Source organism: Lagopus leucura, unplaced genomic scaffold (genome assembly GCF_019238085.1).
Source record: "Lagopus leucura isolate 7727_CA_CO unplaced genomic scaffold, USGS_WTPT01 Super-Scaffold_100018, whole genome shotgun sequence".
NCBI lineage: Eukaryota > Metazoa > Chordata > Aves > Galliformes > Phasianidae > Lagopus > Lagopus leucura.
This window is the reverse complement of record NW_024962272.1, coordinates 8,536,713-8,554,777: the sequence shown is the minus strand read 5'-3', so window position 1 is coordinate 8,554,777 and position 18,065 is coordinate 8,536,713.

Sequence of the window (18,065 nt, the reverse complement as noted above, 5' to 3'; positions counted from 1 at the left end):
TGAAAAGAAAAGAATAAAATAAACAGTAAAGCAAAGTCACTGTTCTGATAAGAATGTGCCTCTACACCAGATATCATAAAATCATAAAATCATGGAATAGTTTGGGTTGGAAGGGACTCCAGGAATCATTAGGTTCCAACCCTCCTGCCATTGGCAGGGCTGCCAATCTCCAGATCTGGTACTAGATCTGGCTATCCAGGCCCCATCCAACTGTCTTGAACATCTCCAGGGATGGGGCAGCCACTGGCTCTCTGAACAGTTTGTTCCAGCATTTCATACTCATTCTGTAAAGAATTTCCCCCTAACATCCAGTCTAAACCTTCCCTCTTTGAGCTTATAACCACTCCTCTTTTTTTTAATTTCATATTAAGGTGACACTTACCATTTGCAATCAGAGCAATATTAACTTACACTTTTCCCTTCTCAATATGTATTTCTCTTGTAGAATTCTATCCAAAGCTACACTCCATCTATGAACATCCTGCAGTCAGTCCAAAGTTAATCAAAGTTGGCAACCCTTCTGAAGGTGGGCTTTACAACAACTCAATCAGAAAAAAAAAATTGCTGAAGTCATGAAAAAAGCAAGAGAATTGCCAGAAAATGTCTCCCTTGAAATTACAGCCAACTGCTAATACTTAGTACCTGTATACACTGGAGAAAAGTGAAGTGTCTGTTTTGTCTATGTACCCAAAATGATGCATTTCTTTTTCTGCAGTTTTTGTGATTTCTGAACAGAGAAAGAAGAGTTCAAAGAAGCATTCATGAAGATACAGAATTGTTTTCTTTTCCTTTTTTTTTTCTTCCTCCAGAACAAAACAGATTGGAAATTATTACTATGTATTAAATTACACTCATACATTTATTTCACAATCACAAATATTTCAATATAGACATTGTTACAAAACAATATTGCCTTCTCCAATGAAAAGACTTGTTGAAAAGTAAAGTTTTCATAATTCATTAAATATTCATAGTAAAAAACAGAATACGTAAGAAATAATACAGGGACACCACTAAAAAACTTTAACAATTTCCTTCCAAAATATAACTGAAGGAATCTTGTGTCCCAGATCTCTGTTGTCCAGATTACTTATAGAATACAGAAAATTCTGTAACACAGGCATTTCTATTAGGAATAAAACAAACATTTAAACCAAATGTGATGCATCATGTTGACATAACAAATGTGGACATTAATTAAAGAGCAGCAGAATCCAACAGAGAAGTTTGCCCTCCATCTGCTTGACCTGAGGTAATAACAATATTTGTTTAACTAGAGCTGACAGATTTTCTTGTGTTAGTCTTGAATCAGTGAAGTTGCCACCCTCAGTATGAATAACCGTAGCCATATGTGTGACATCACACAAAACGGGCAAACCACAGTTAACTAATCGTTTAGCTTGCTGTTTTCTCCTTAGTTGTTTTCCTATTTTGATACTAAGGTCCAGGCATGCAGTCCAGGTGTAGGCTGGGATTCTGAGACTTCCTATGTTGTGTAGGCAAGACATTATTATAACATTTTTAGGTCTTCAGATGCAGAATTTTGGGTTGTATTTCATCAAGACCTACACACTTTTACATTTTCACCTAAAAGTAAGATACTCAATGCAGGTTGTAAATTATTAAGCCTATTGAGAGATAATGCTTCTATCTTCATTACCTTTTCTTTTTGTTGCAGAAGTAAATAATGATTTAAAAAATCACTAATAAAAACTGTACAAAACAGAACGGTGAGCCATCTCTATAAACTCCACAAAAATACTGGGACCACTGGAATTTTTGTACCTAGGGAAGATAATTTTCACCCCCCGCCTGCTTGCTTTCACTTGAGTTTCCTCTATGAAAATTAGATTCTATTTTATTTACTGCGTTAGATTCTTCACTGCTTTAAATGAAAATTGCCCCATGTCTCAAAGTTCACTGCAAAATTCTAATGAATGTCCAGTCAGTCTGTTTGACTAAAAGCTTCTAGGTAGATTAAATATACTTGTACCTATCTCAGAAGATTATTAAGATCCTGTAACACTGTAGCACTAATATAAATGAAAAATAATCTCAGAATCACAGGGTACATATGATTGAAGGCAATTCATATCATTTAATAAGAAAATTGTCATTTGAGAAACATGTACATTCTGTTGTTCAATATGAAGTTTTAAGCATAGACAAATTCCACAGTTACTATAAAAACAAAAATGTCAAAAAATTGTAAGGAAATCAGGCCAAGAATAGTCACAAGTCATTCCTATGTCTTATTAGATATACCACAACAATTTCTCATATGGTAAAACCAAAGAGTCTTCAGCAAATCACGGACTTGACACTTTCAGTACTACAGAGAAGAAACTCTACCATTCAATGTGCTCATGAGGCAATAGAAAGACTGTTTTATTCTCTGCCTCATTATGAATCCAATGCCAAATAATTTTTCACTAGAAATGTACAAATTGAAAATCTTTGCCACAGATCAATATTTAAAATTCCTCCTATAAAAGAATAGTCATTTAGATAGTTTAATAATAAAAAGGGTGTGTATGTGAAGTCTTTCACAGATATCTGTTCTTTCTTGCTCTCTTATTCTCTTCCTCTCCCTACTCCCTTTGGAAGTGTTCCTTCACTGCAATAAATAGCATTCCTTTGAATTATCTAATTTGAGTTCCTCAGACTCGTTGTTTTTTTCCCACATGACAGGAGTGCAGCCTCACAAGTTCAAGATCGTAAATCCAGATTACAAGCATGGGGCAAAATTCATGAGAAAACCTTGAACTCATTGCACCCCTTTCATGAATACAGACTGGATGTCAGCACCCCTTTGATGAATGCAGATGGGTGACACATAAGATTTTTGAAAATACGTATGTTTAAAATTTCTACTTTACTTCTACCTACCCCAAGGTACCAGTAACTATGGTCAAATAGGATTAATACATAGTCTTCAGCCTCAATAGGATAAAAACAACTAATTATACATTTATACAGATAGAAATTGTCGTTCCTAGCCCATGGTTATAACAAATTGTCTTCATCTTTATGTTTAGGCAGGAAATTACTTCATTATTACCTGGTTGAATATTTTGAAATAAAAAAAATCTTCTTTTATATAATAATCCAGAAATTCTGCTTGTTTGTTTGTTTAATTTTCTTGAGACTTTCATTGTTTTTAATGAACAGCTCTTTCAATTGAACACCAGTTTTCTTTTAAGTTCATTTTTTTCACTTAACACAGGGGAGATCAAGAATGAAATGTGTAAACTTTTGATTTAAAAAATCTCTTTTAGTAAACAAACATTAATGTTTACAGTTCTTGACTCTTCCTGAGAACTTATTCACATTCCAAGCCTTTAATTAATATATTTTTTTTAACAGTCTAAATTATTAAATTTCTATTGACCTCCTTGGAAGCAAAATGAAATATTATCCCATATTTATCTGCATGTTTTGGTACAACATTACATAGGAAATTAAAACATTCTTTTTGTTGCTGGAATTGGCCAAGGAACAGACAGCATTTTTCTTGGTCTGGAACTCTGATGTCAATATGAGTTAAAATATTCTCTCTGTCTCCCTGATCACTGCTGCTTCTGCCTATCTCCTTATAAAGATTATGCTTCTGCTTAGTAAATGAAGAAAGGAATTAGTGATGCTCCTCTCATTTCCTGTCTTCCCACAGATGGTGATAAATTCAAATTCAGACTCCATTAAACCTGAGCAGAGAAACCCAGCAGGTGGCTACACTAATGGAAAATCCTGGCCTTGGAATAATGGGAATTGCAACCGACAGCTCTTCTACACCACAAAAAAGATGATGTATTCCTATTGACAGTGTTGCATTTGAGTCCAGAAGGCTGATCTGATAGTTCAGGCTGGGCACAAGGGAGGCAGAAAGCCCCAGGGGTATTTTTCTTGGCTACACCACTGTAATTTTTGTCATCTGAACCTTCTATTACAATTCACTGTACAAATCTCATATAAGTCGGAAGAATGGAGAAAAAAAAAAAAAAAAGAAAGAAAAAAAAAAGAAAACAACCTTCTGCATTTGGCCTACAGGCATACATTTGTTCTTTTTTCTTGTTTTAAAGGACAAATAAAGGTTGACACACAACAGCATTTCCAGCCACTTCTGTATTTTTAATGCTGACATTCTTGGCCCAAGTGCTTTTAGTGTTCCCAGACAAGCCCATCTGAGAGACTTTCTGTTAAAAAGATGCATAGATTGCCCTGAAGGTGTAATGCCTGATGTTCAGATATAATTTGTGCAGGAATACTGTGGTGTTTTTTTTTTCCCCACTTTCTTTTAAATGTAGGACTGTATTAGCACAGTTCTGTGAGATGCATGTGGGAAAGCGATTGTAAGGACCAGTAAACTGATTCTTAAACTTAAACTACATTTTGAAACTGAGCAGTGTGGGAAGGGATAAGAATGTTTCTCTGTTTTAATGTTCTGTCAGCAACTTTTACATGCAATATGCCCCAGTTCTTTATCTTACTATGCATATTCCTCCATGCTTTTTGAAACAGAGTTAGTAATATGGAGGAGTTTCCAAACAGAAGAAATAGAGGATAGTCCTTACTTTAATAATTATAAGATTAATTGTGCTATACCTTTTTTCATGAACTCAGATTTGTAGCAATTTAGAAAAAAGTAAAATACTAACTGTTATATAGGCCTGAAAAGCAATTTCTCTAGTAACCTCATTAAAAAAAAAATAAATTGGATATTATTTCAGAATAATTAAATTAATAAAATTATTTTAAAAAATTCTGGAAGTCTCCATTTTTAACTGGGAATTTCTGCGGTGAATTTCCTGGAGTGCTCTGAACAGTATTAACAAAACATATGATTGCATAAATTGTGTTGTTTACATGCTGCATACAGAAATGCCACAGCACATTTCAGCCACTGTCCATCTTATGATGTCTCTTCTTCTTACCTTTATTTTCTTCACTGATTGTTCACGTAAAATACAAAAAAAAAAAAAAAAAAAAAAAAAGTATCTTTTTTCTCTGCTTGTTTTTTATTTATTTTATTTTCCTGCAATTATCCAGCTTTTCCTAAGAATACTCACCATTTATATATTTTCTGAGTTTTTTTCTATTTTTTTTTTCTGAATTCAGATGAACTACTGTACTGACTCAGAAAATATTCAAAAGCAAAATGTTCTTTCAATCTCTTATAAAACACTTTAAATGAGGTTACTTTCTTATCTTAACTACTGACTACCCACACCTCAATTTCTATTATCCCCCAGATTTATGATTTTCATTACTAGTATTTCCTTAAATTTCTTTCCAGTTCATTTCACTATCGAGCATTTTTCATACATTTGATTCTCATAGTACTGACTCCTAAGGTGGAGTTCTTTCTGCAATACTTTATGTGCTAGTTTTTATTATATCAAAATTTCTTCCTTGACGCATATGTACTCAACAATACTTAGAGATCTTAACATGGAGAAATATCAGTACACTAAACAACAAGCAAAGTTAATATGATTAATATAATGTAAATATATCAAAGTTTCACAAAGTATATTGCAAGAGGGAGTCATCGAAAACTCCTGCTCAGTATACACCATCTTTAACCCACTGGATGTCCAAAACCTTTAGCAGGACTGAAGTATTTCAGTCCCCTTTAATCCAAATTTGCTGTCTTAAGCAGAGAATAGACTGAATTGTGTTTGAACGAGTGACTTTGCATCACAAGTTAAACTGAAATAGAACGGATGCTCAGAAACTTCACCAGTATCACTCAGAAGTTTTCGGAGATAGCCCTTTTCATGCCGAAACTCCTGGGGATAAAAGTTTCAGTCCAGGAAGAGAATACTTATGAAAATCTGCAACCACAATAGCTGAGCTTGCAACTATACTGTAACAGTGCTAAAAGATGATGTTTCCACCATTTTAACAGTCTTTTAAGATCAACCTTCAATATATGGAAACAGAACTTAATTTAAAGGCTGAGCAAACTCTATATCACCATACACTGCAGCTGGTCTTGTCACTGCAGTAAAAAAGAATACACCATAAGGTATCTTCTTCAGTAAGAACTTCCTTTACTCACCATTGTTATTTAAAATCTCAATTAAAGCCATGTATGCATAAAGCAGCTGGTTCTGAGGGCAGGAGCAGACAATGCTCTGTGCATGCAGAGAAATGGCTTATATGTGTCCCATATTGAAAATAGCCTGAGATTAGAGCACAGAGCAACACTATTTCATTTTTATAACCCTAAAGGGAGGGACATTATGACTAAATCTGAATATATCACTCATACGAGAAATCTGGTTTATAAACGATGATAAATATCTGGCAGTATTGAGTACTGAAGATAAGCTAAACGGCAATGCTTGCATTCTGATATAAATATCTTATCAAACTAGCAATCATTCATATTCCCATATTAGTGATATCCTATTATGATGGTTGAATATGTCTTGGCTTAGACAAAGTGTTGTCTGATAAATAGTCTTAATGCATAAATGTCTGTCAGGAACAAGCAACAGAAAAATGGGGACAGATGTTTGGCTCTCTTTGCAGCTCATCAGCACAGTTCAACTGCTTCATCTGTCAGATGGGTTCAGCCCCTAGTCCAGATATAGAGAAGCTTGGTATTTTGAGACTAAATAGAGATAAGTGAATAATTTTTAGCAGATTATACACTCAAGAAAATTTAGCCTTCTGCTTAGAGAATATTGATGAACAGATCGTGATTTTTCCACATGTTCATCAAACAAATGTGTTCAAAAGCTGCCTTTTGAAATTTGTTATTACATGAATGAAGCAAATATGCAAAATCCAATTTTTGTTGTTGTTGTTGATGTTTTTAATATGTTAATTCAGAGAAGACAACTTGTGAAAGTGGTCATCAAAATGCAAGAATATTAGAATTTGTATGGGAAAGGTCTGCTATGTGTGCAGGTATGTGATTATTTTGACTGTGATGTGTGGAGCTTTGGAAGACAGATCTTCTTATCTCCAGGGCTACAGTGTGAGGTGAGAGGACAAGAGTACAGTCTGCCTTTTCTGCTTCTCTCAAACACATCAAGGAAAAATCTTTTCCCTAGAGGTGCTGGAACACAGCTTTCGGTTTCTGAGTCTCTTGAGAATTTCCATGATGACCTTTCTCATATGTGCTGTTTTGCCTTTGGGGAAATTGTGGATCTGGATGATGTTTTGGTCATGCAAAAATAATCATCACTGATTATTTTTTTTAATTGTTATTTTTTAGCAGATGAGAATTAGAAATTGGAAAGATCTTGGGTCATCTGGTTCATTCTCCTGCATGTGAAAAATGGCTCTCTACAGTTAGAATTGTTAAATTATTAATTGCTGGTAATTTAACAGATTAATTAGAACCTTTTACTAAAAATAAATTATTCAGATCTATTCATTATCTGGCCACTTTCGCAGGTGGTTATATAAAACTCTGAAAGAAGTATACAGTCTGTTTGAAGTACTACCTCAGTGTCCCTGGCAAGATCAAAAGCCCACAGTGCCAGGTCCTGTACATATATGTACAGGAAGACTTACTCCTTGACATGATATCTTTACAGTCCAATTACATACAAGTGATCAAACCACACAGTAGGAGAGATGAGAACATGGTAACAGTGTAATTTGTGAAACTTCAGAGGATTGCAACGTGTGCTCTACTTATTCTGAATTATGGGTATTTAAAAATAAATTTTATTTTCTATTATATTTATGTAAACATTACTATCTCCCTTGCATAGAGCCTGGTCAACTTCATTAAAGCATCATAACATACATTTATGACAGGCAATTTCAATATCAAAATCAAATACATACAAAATATTGGAATATTTTTCATTCTTCCACCTTGCTACTTCTCCAAGTATTTCTATTTGGAGAAGTGTTATATCTTATCATATACTTTAGATCAGAGGGCAACAAAGAGATTTTACTATATTTGCACCAGACCCTGGGATTTCATCCTTAAAAACTCTGAGGAAGACATTTTTGAGCCAAATTCAATGTCTGCAGAAAACCTTTCTTCTCAAGAGAAGATATATGGATCTTTGTTAACTCGAGTACAAATCTTTGACTTTAGAGTTCAAGGAAGTAGTCAGGATGTGCGTCTTTAGGTGTCCTCTCAACACTTTCTGAAGCTCTTCTGCCTTGCTTCTTTGTTTTTTATCATAAATCATTAGCTTCCCACTCCTGATGTAACAGTTCTATAACAGCTCTCTGGTGTCTACCTCCACCTAACCTTAAAATAGATCATGCCTTCTGGCAAGGGGCAGGAGAAAGAGTTTTACTAAAGGCTGTGTTTCAGCACAACGGGTGAAGACCTGCTGCTGTGTCATTGCTGAAGGGGAGGTGAGAAAGTCATGAACATACTGAAGATCAGGGACAGGGACATTGATCTAAAAACTCTATGTTTTTTATGAAAGGCCAGTGGATATGTAACTTTACAAGAAGACTCCACCCTCCCCTGTTTGTCAAACTGTGTCACTCATTTTATTACTGACTTCTACCTCAGATTTCAAATACAGAAGAGACAGAACAACTGAGCTACTCAACTGGAGGAGAAAATAGAAAAATATGAACATGTATTTTACTTGAAAGTAGTGCTAATGGAAACATTTGGGAAACAAATCAAAACAAACCATCAACAACACCAGTGACAAAATCCGTTTCTAGCAATCATAATATTTTTCACTTTTATATAATCCCCAGAGTCTTTCATCAAAAAAAACCCTAAATACTTGACACACACTACCATAGGTTTGTTCACTGCAATGAACAGGAAGTTTTATTATGCCTCCTGATGGCCTTTTGAATTGAGTGTGCCACTTACTTGTCAGGATGAAAACTGTAGTAGGGATAAAATGCCAAAATATGCAAGGAATCCATGTACAAAATTTTACATGCACTGTAAGATATGTAGAAGATGTTTTGACAAAGAACAAAGAACAGTATTCCTCTGTCTCAAAAAATATCATGTTCACAAAAAGCAGAAAAGGCCCTGAAGGATGCCTACAGAATAAAATGACAACTTGCAGCTTTGAAAGATGAAGTAAAATCTGTGAATGTGAAAGTCAGAATTGATCACTGTCTCTTAGGATAACAGAATATGGAAAAGTGACTACTTTCTGTATTTTTTGTTAATTGTAGATAATAAGTCTAAAAATCCAGCATTTTAATTATACTAACTTACGCAGAACTTGTCTTTCTCCTAGCATTTTGTCTCCTTTGTGTCTTCTTTCATTCTTTCCATCTTTTCTCTCTTTTTTCTCTCTTTCTCACTGTCTTCACTTATGCATCTTTACATTTGTGAGGAGGTGCAGCATTTCTGCATAAAACACTCAGGTCAAAATGCCTCTCTCTAATGTGGCCTGTATAAAAATAGATTGTGAAAGAATATGAACCAATATATAGGTGTCTTTTTTGTCTTTTGACTCCTCATTACTTTGTTGACAGGAAATGATAATTGCTAATGACCCTGTAGTATAAACTGTTTCACCTGGATAAATCTACAAGATTATATCAAGATAATAGACATAACTGACAGTATCAATTTTATGTAGGATCATGTTTATTCACAATTAGTGTGTGAGCTTTTGTACTAAGAGGAACACATATTTCCTCTTGCTGTCCTAGTACTTTTGTCTGTTGCTACACTGTTAAGATAAGAATGTAATAAAAAGAGCTTATCTAAAGAAGATCATCAAGCTATGGCACACTATGTAACTGCAGTATTTACAGTATAACTGCAGTATTTGCAGTATAACGCTATCTTGTAAGACTTCTTCTCTTTCATAGTTCCTGTTTTCAGTCCCCTTGTAATATTTTACTTGTGAAAAACAGATTTTCTTAAGTGCTGGGGGAGGTAAGCACTTCTCAAAATAAGCTAAAGGAGCTAGGCAAGTAAACAGCAGTAGTTGCTTTAAAAAACTATGCCATAAATGTCTTTGCTTATGTCACATGCTAAATTTATGCCCATTGAGAACTAGGGTGATGGAAAGTTTGGAAAGTTGTCTGTTGAAAAAAGAAACACACAATTAAATAAAAAAACCACCTTATTCATATATATTTTTTTCCTTTTTAAATTAACTTTGCATAAACATATCCTAATTTTTCATGTGTACATTTAGGGTTTACAAAAATTCCATTGATTTCTTTTCTAGTTCCTAAAATATTTATCTTTAGATTAAACTACTTAAACTTTTAAAGTATTTAGTTGCTAAACCAAATTTTACAAGTGAAAGAAACTTATGATTCAGTGTAAAATCTTTGATTTTGATACCTTCAAAGTTTTTCTGTCTCATTAAGAAGAAAAAAGGAGATGTTTGCAACTTGGACAAAACTAAGGCTTAGTATTACTCAGACACCATTCATTTCTGTATACTTTGTTTGCATAATTTTTACCATAATTTTTACCATTTACACATTTCTCTAAAAAAAGAACTTCTGTATGTTTTCTTCAAAGCTGCTTTGCCTTTTCCTTGTGAAAACACTTCATGTGATCTTTGGAACAGAGATAAGAGGGTGTTAAGGGATCCTGCCTGGAGAGCCTCTGTCTGTATTCTACATAGATTTTTCTCTTCAACTCTTGATTGTCCTGACAGTGGATGGTATTGAGGCTTCCTCCCCAGGGTGACAAGGACTGCCCCGGGGTGATGTGCACCCTCATCTGTGTGGGAGTCAGGATGTAGGTGGGGATAACAGCAGAGGAAACCACCACAGAGCCACCTTCACCCTCATTACAGGCAAAGCCAAGATCTTTCTTTCTGTCAGCTATGATGTGGCTTCCTTTATGTTGGCAGCCTTTTCCACAGGAATCAACAGCCAGAGGAATTACTGTTGAGCTTTCAACCATGGTGGTGTGGAAAACAAAACAAAACAAAACTCAAAAACCCCTCAAAAAAAAAAAAAAAAAAAAAAGACGATTTATAAAACAAAGGAGGTCAGAGAGCTGGTGCTGATGATAAATCGTTTTAAATCAGAATTTGTCCTGTACATGAATTTACCCACTCATGTTTTCTACAGCTCAAAAACAGGAAATTTTTAGCAAATGTACTCATTGGACATCAGATCCAACTTCCACTGCTCATTTCCTGCTTTGCTAATGCTTTTAGCGCTAGGAACCTAAGTGCATTTCTGACAGTACTGGAACCCCTTGAATGTGATTGGCTCAGCATATCTCTGGGCAGCTTGCAAATATCCTGTCAGTTCACATTAGTATATTTCCAGTCTAGATATTCTTTTAATTTTTTTTCTTTAAAGACTTCTAAAAAGAACAAGAAAAAGTTGGATGTTTCCTAAAGCAACATTCAAAGCAATTAAATGAAACCTTTTTAACAGCGTGATCTTTTTCATTTTCACTATCACCTCCTTAGCCTTAAGTAAAATCCAAAAGAGACCTTTGAAAAATGATGATTTTTTATATTTAATATGTGATCTTTTCATGTTTCTGCTGTTGTATGCTTTTGAGCTGTCTAACAACTATGGATATGTAGCCAGCAGAAGGGCAAACTTGTCTCATATCCTGTGAAGAGGTGACTACCTGAAGTGTGGGTATGAAAGAAGGCATAAGAATTCTCTGAAAGGTTTTACTACAGAGAATATAGGGCTGAGACCTTCATCTAACCCTGGATGCACATTATTCTTAATAATGCATATCTGCACAGTTTTTTGCAGACTTTAAGTAGTGAGCTTACTAAAATTGACAATATTTTACAGAAACAGAAAAAAGTCATGCTTCCTGTATCTTTCACAGTTCTTTAATTTGTGATATATCACTTTTATCTTGTCTTGCTTTAACACTAGATTTAGTTTAATTAAATTTATGTCAAATGAACACATGAAACGAAAGCAAAATCAGAAAGCCTGCAGTTGCCCATTAGTGTGTCAGTGACTGCACAGTGAAAGGCTTTTGAAGCTTGGCTTACTGCCAGAACAAGCTTGCAATGATGCTCAGAGACACCCATGATGCTTTGAAGAAAGGACTTAGCTGACCTGAACCTGCTCTGTGGAATCAGTCCAAATCCTTATAGGCTCGTTGTAAAATCTATAAGTCTTCAGTCTTCAACCGTTTACCTATCAAGTGAAAAGAGTCAGGGTGTGAAACTACAATATCTGTACGTAATTAATTAGAATAGATCATCCTTCATTTTGTATGTGCCTAAAACCTGCTCCCCTTCACATACACTCCCTGCACACACATACTCCCAGGCATTTTTTAACCCATTACATTAATGATTATTTATCATTAATCAACTTTTTTTTTTCTTTTCTTTTTATATATAAATGGATTGACAGATCTTTAAAACACCAATAATCACTGCTTTACTTTGTGTGCAGTGAAAGTGATGAAGTGATGTGTATGACCATAACAGTATATGTGAGCCACGGCCCAAATCTAATGTAGTGAACTAACATACATATGAAATATTTCATGGGTCTGGGGTGAAGACAGTCAACGCTTTTCAGATGGGTAGCTGCTATCAAAGAGGCAACTAGGTTGAAACAAGCTAAGAAGACTGCTCAGAAATTGCAAAGTTCTAAGTTCTAGGTCTGCGTCTTCTGGCAGACTGTTAAGAAGTATAGGAGGCTGAAACTGTAATTATTCTGTGTGACTTCTCTTCATATACAGTCCACAGTGAAAACTATTTTGCATAGTCAGCTTAATCCATTGTCAGGTGGACTAGAAAATGCACACTTGTTTCAGAAACTATTTTTCTGTACGAACCGCTGGACTGAATACCTATCGAAAAACAGCTATTCTGTGCTCTCTTCCTAACCTTTTTCTCTTACAGAAAAACTGTAATCACATAAGTATGTTACATGAGTTCAGAATAGTTACTATTTTAAGGTAATCATCTTCATGCTGGGCAACATTTGGACATATATCACATATGAGTTACAGAACAGACTGTAATGTTATATGGTAATTTGATCGAGTTTTATTGCCAACTAATACTGAAATAAAAAATCTCAGTGCAATTATTTTGTTACTGTCATTCTAAAAGATCAGTTTGCACCCTGTTTGCACCCAGTTTAGCAGCTGCTAAATTTGATTCTTATCTCAGTGCTAAGATTAATTAATTAAGTCCTGGGGTCTGAGCACTTCTTCATATCAACATTTTGACAATTCTTTTCAGTTTAAATATTTAGCTGAACTTGACATCAAACAGATAGTTTGTATTTACAATGTGTAAACAATAGTGGCTATATGGCAATATTTATTTATCTGCAATTTTTTCAAATTTTAAGGTTTGTCTTTAGTATTTCTTTGGTCTAGAAGTTCTTAAAGCATAATTTAGTTGTAGTAAATGTGTAAAGCAATTCAGCAGTCACAAGAAAGTACTGCTCATCACATTACACTGATTTCAAAATCCTCTGGAACTCTTTGTGGTATTTTTTTTGCAGTGCTAAATACTTGCACTTCTTAGGATCCTATGACTTGCATTAACATCACTGTCCATTTTTTTAGCTAGTGAAATAGCATAGATCTGATTCACAACCCAATGCCAGGGTTTTTGGAGAGGGTATGTAGGAATAAAAGAAAGTAAATACTCTATAAAAGAAATAGAACAACCTTTTTCTGTACCTGCAGTTCATAATCGCACATATCACTCTGTTTCTCATTGAACTGTATAACTCTACATCATATAAATATGAAAAAAATAAAGTATCTTACCCCAAAACTACAGCAAATATTCAGGGTGTTATGAAAATCGTGATGAAATCTATTTCAGGTGTGCATGAATATTACCTAACGATTTCATTGGTGCGCTGCAACTGCCACTTATCCTCATGTCTGCATGTTAGAAAAAGAATAGTGAAGTGCAGATTGGGAACATTTGTACATCCTAGAAAGGGAAAATATATCATTATTTAAGTACTAGAAATAAAGGCACTTGTACTAATGCCAGCTAATTTTTTATTCTGGAGGAGCCAATACATCGGAATTGTATGTTAGACTAAATCCAAAGCATGGTCTTATTTTACCTTCCCTTTTGAATTCCCAAGTTCTTACACCACCAGATCTGTTACTTATTTTCAGTTTTTTTTGTTTTGCACATTCTCTTTTGCTATGATTTGTCCATAAAGATAAGACATTTTCAGTTTTACTTTCAGTAAAGTGAAATAAATGAAGAAGAATATAATGTATCTTAGAACTACATACTTAAGCTTATGGTTTGCATGGTAGTGAAACTGCAATATAGTGAGGCTTTCTATCATTTGTATTTAGCTCAATCTTAGAATTCCTTGTCATTTGCAAGGGATCTACCAAGATTTGAAAAACAGTTATATTGCTTTCTTGTTCCCCACATTATGAAAATAGGGGATATTCAGGATAGCAGAAGAAAAGATTGCAGGTTTTGTTTGCAGATTCCATAAGCTTAATGTCACCGGGAAAAACGGATTTTGTTTTTTTTCTTGAAAAGACAATCTGCTCCTTGTTCTGAGTAAAATCCTGCTTTTATAAACCTTATAAAAGTTATTTGGAAAATCTTTTGTACCATCAGCTTTTGACATCAACTGCATAATACATATATTATTGTCATGAGAAATGCCAGTTTTCGTGTATGTATGCACCTTCTGATTTTGCTACAGAGACGTACGCAACTATTTCAGAGAGAGATTAGTTCCTTGAAGAGGGATCTAAGTCAAGGAAAACAATCCATAGGTTAACTTGGGGAAGACAGGATAGAAGAGAGCAGCAATAAAATTATGTTGGGCCAGTAGCAAAGAGCAACCGAAGTAAAAAGGGCAGACAGACTAACACGCACATTAATTTTTGAAGCCTCTTCTTGGATTTTGGAAGACATTTTCTGTTATTAACCAATTATACAACAGAGTGTTATCTGTACCTGTCATCCCATTTTTTTCTTGAAGTCCCACACTAGTGAAAAAAGAATATTTGTTCTGTTTGATTCAAAGTTTACACAATATTTTATAATTTTAAACAAGGATAGCACTTGAATAAATGAAGTTTTATTTGCACTCTTCAGAAAAGAATGCAGTTTACCCTATGATACTCTGCAGATATTTCTCATAGCTTTGAAATTTGTTACTGCTGGTGATTTTTTCCTTATTTTTTTGTGCGAACAAATTTTCTCTTACACACACTTATGGCTTTTAATGAAAAGATTCCTTGGAAAGGATGTTTGTGGTCTTTCTATCTTATTATTGTTAAGCAATATCACCTCTCTAGGATGGTTGACATTTCCAAGCTTGCTTTGCAATTCTACTTAGGAGCATCCTGCTTCCTTTTGTAGTAGAAAACAAGGAGATAGACACAGGGAAATTATGCGAATTAGATTACAGTTTTCATCAAAATGCCTTATTCATTGCAAATAAGAAATAAACCTCTGTATAAAGAACAAACTAACCAGAACATGTCACCACCTGTCAGATGAAGAAAAAAATACCTGCCCGATTTGAAATCCATGTAATACATAAATGTCACAGAGTTTCAGAGCTGAATGACAGCTTGATTTGAGAAATCATCCAAATCTCACATTTTTCATTATATTTCTGCAGCTTTTTTTTTTAAATTTCATGTCTTACTGAAGTATATAGTAAGGAAATGAATTTAGCAAACTGATAAATGTGTGTAGAATGATTTGAATTCAAGTAATTAATTCCTTTTTTTTTCTTTTTTTTTTTTAATATTGTTTTCACAGCACAACTTTTGACATTGGAACATCTGCTTTTTAACAGTCTGATTCTATTGAAAAGTATTGATGAATGTCCAGATTAGAAAGCAATTTTGCACAATCCAATGCATCTTTTCAAGGCAGAGAATCTTCCTGAAATTAAAATCAACTGATGTCTCAACTCATTTAAGAAAAATATTCAGATCTATGCCTGTTTTGTTAATGGAAGAAATTTAATCTGTACAAATCAACACAGATGGCTGTTAAAAATGCAATAACTTTTTTACATTCTGAATTCGAAAAGTAGTCATTTCTTCAAGGACTTAGTGCATATTTCTAACGATCAGAGAGAAAATCCTCTTAACATCTTGCAGAAGTAAGTGAATCAAAGTCCTTCTCTGTGTTTACTCTACTGGAATTTTATTTTATTTTTCCATTCAAAGATGCACTGATATAAGGAAAAACAGGTGTGAAGATTCATAAACATAAACAAAGAAAATCACTGATCCTGCTGAAATTATAATCCCACCTGCATAACACATTTGGTCATTTTAAGGATACTAGTCAGTTTATGACTTAAAGAACAAGCTCCATATCTATCAGTTTACACCTGTAACAACTGCTGCCTCAGTTTATAGTAACATGATAAAAGCAGAATCTTTTGGTATGTACTGTTCTTTGAAGCAGAATAATTGCAGAAAAAGTACCTTACACATACAAAATTAAGGGGGAGAATGAAGAGCTCTCATTAATTTTCTTTGTGAAACACCTAATAGGTTGCTTAGTTCAGGAGGTATTGTTCTGTGGGCTGGAAGAAGTAGTAAGATATATGTCTCGAGAGATAGAGAGAGAGAGGGATAGAGCGAGAGGGAGAATTACATGCTGATTAAGAGTATTCAGTCAGAATTTATGACCTTGCTTTTACATATACTATTTAATAGCAATGAGATGAAGAAAAGAGATGTAGTCAGTTAGAGTTTGCAGTTCAGAGGTCACACTGCAACTTACTATAGACATAAGTAAAGTGGGATGTGAAGAATATATGGCTTGATATTATATTGAAAAATTAAGACTGCAACGGTTTATGCATTGTTAAGTGACTGGTTGCTAGCTTTTGTGCATTAAGACAACAATAAAAATTTAAAGTGAAAAAATAAATCTTAGGTAACTGTAATGATGACAAAATTCTGCCTTTCTGTGCTGTTTTTGTCATCTGCTTGTATCTGGCATTCTATATGAACACATATTTTTGCATATATTTTGTTTATGTGCAAGCCTTGGCATTTTAGCCATCTCCTGCAGAGGCCCCTTAGTACCATATGCTTCTGTTTTTCTTCATTGTGTGATGTGATCTCTTCTGACTGTTACATGCACGTGAAAGGACAGTGGGCTTTTGGGGGAGAAGAAACCATGCTTTAAGAGAGCACACGTCAGTTGGCCTTCAGTCGTTTGGAGCTGATTGGATCTGACAAGTGTTGTAGCTACTCATCGTAATGGATGTCTCTGCTTTAGCAGAGAAGAGGTGAAAAGGATGTAATTCCCAGTGGAAGAAGGCAACAGGAACTATTATTTAATTACTGGCTAATATAAAAATCCCTTGGAATCCCTTGTTGGTTTGCAGACTTTCCTCTTCCTTTCTATGCGAGGCAAAAATCAGGGATTTTAGTGCAGCACAGTCAGCTAAGCCTGTTAGGAAAACAGTTCCTAAAAGATGTAATGTACACATTCCTTTATTTTCTGGAGCACAGAAGTCTGCCTAGATATGCAATCACATCTTGAAACCTAGAAATCAGTTGTGTCTTTATCCCACTTAAAAGATTATTTTACTTAATGCACAGCCTGAAATAACAATTCTACATTCAGCAGCAACTTTTCCTGAGATATGAAGGTTGTTTGCTTTATTCATCAGGAGTGTTTGAGTACTTCTTTGACTGAATCCCTTCATCTTCTCTCTTTTCAAGCACTAATGTTTTGATTAAGTTCAGAACACATCTGGCTCATTTATCTTTGAAGCCAAAATTCTTTTTCTTTTTTTCCTAACCTTCAGGAAAAAAAAAATATTTGTTTATTACAGTTATTGCATGAAGAAAAAAAAAATTCAAAAACTAATCAGCAAGCTTATAACCTTTTTTTTTTTTTTTTTTTTTTTCCCCTCTTGAAAGGAAAAGGGAGAAGGAAAAATAAAAGGGGAAGGAAAAATAAAAGGGAAAAGATAAGGAGAAGGAGAAGGGGAAGGTGAACAAATAAGGGAAAGGGGAAGGATAAATAAAAGGGGAAGGGAAGGGGAAGGGAAAGAAAAAAAGAAGAAAAGAAAAGAAAAGAAAAGAAAAGAAAAGAAAAGAAAAGAAAAGAAAAGAAAAGAAAAGAAAAGAAAAGAAAAGAAAAGAAAAGAAAAGAAAAGAAAAGAAAAGAAAAGAAAAGAAAAGAAAAGAA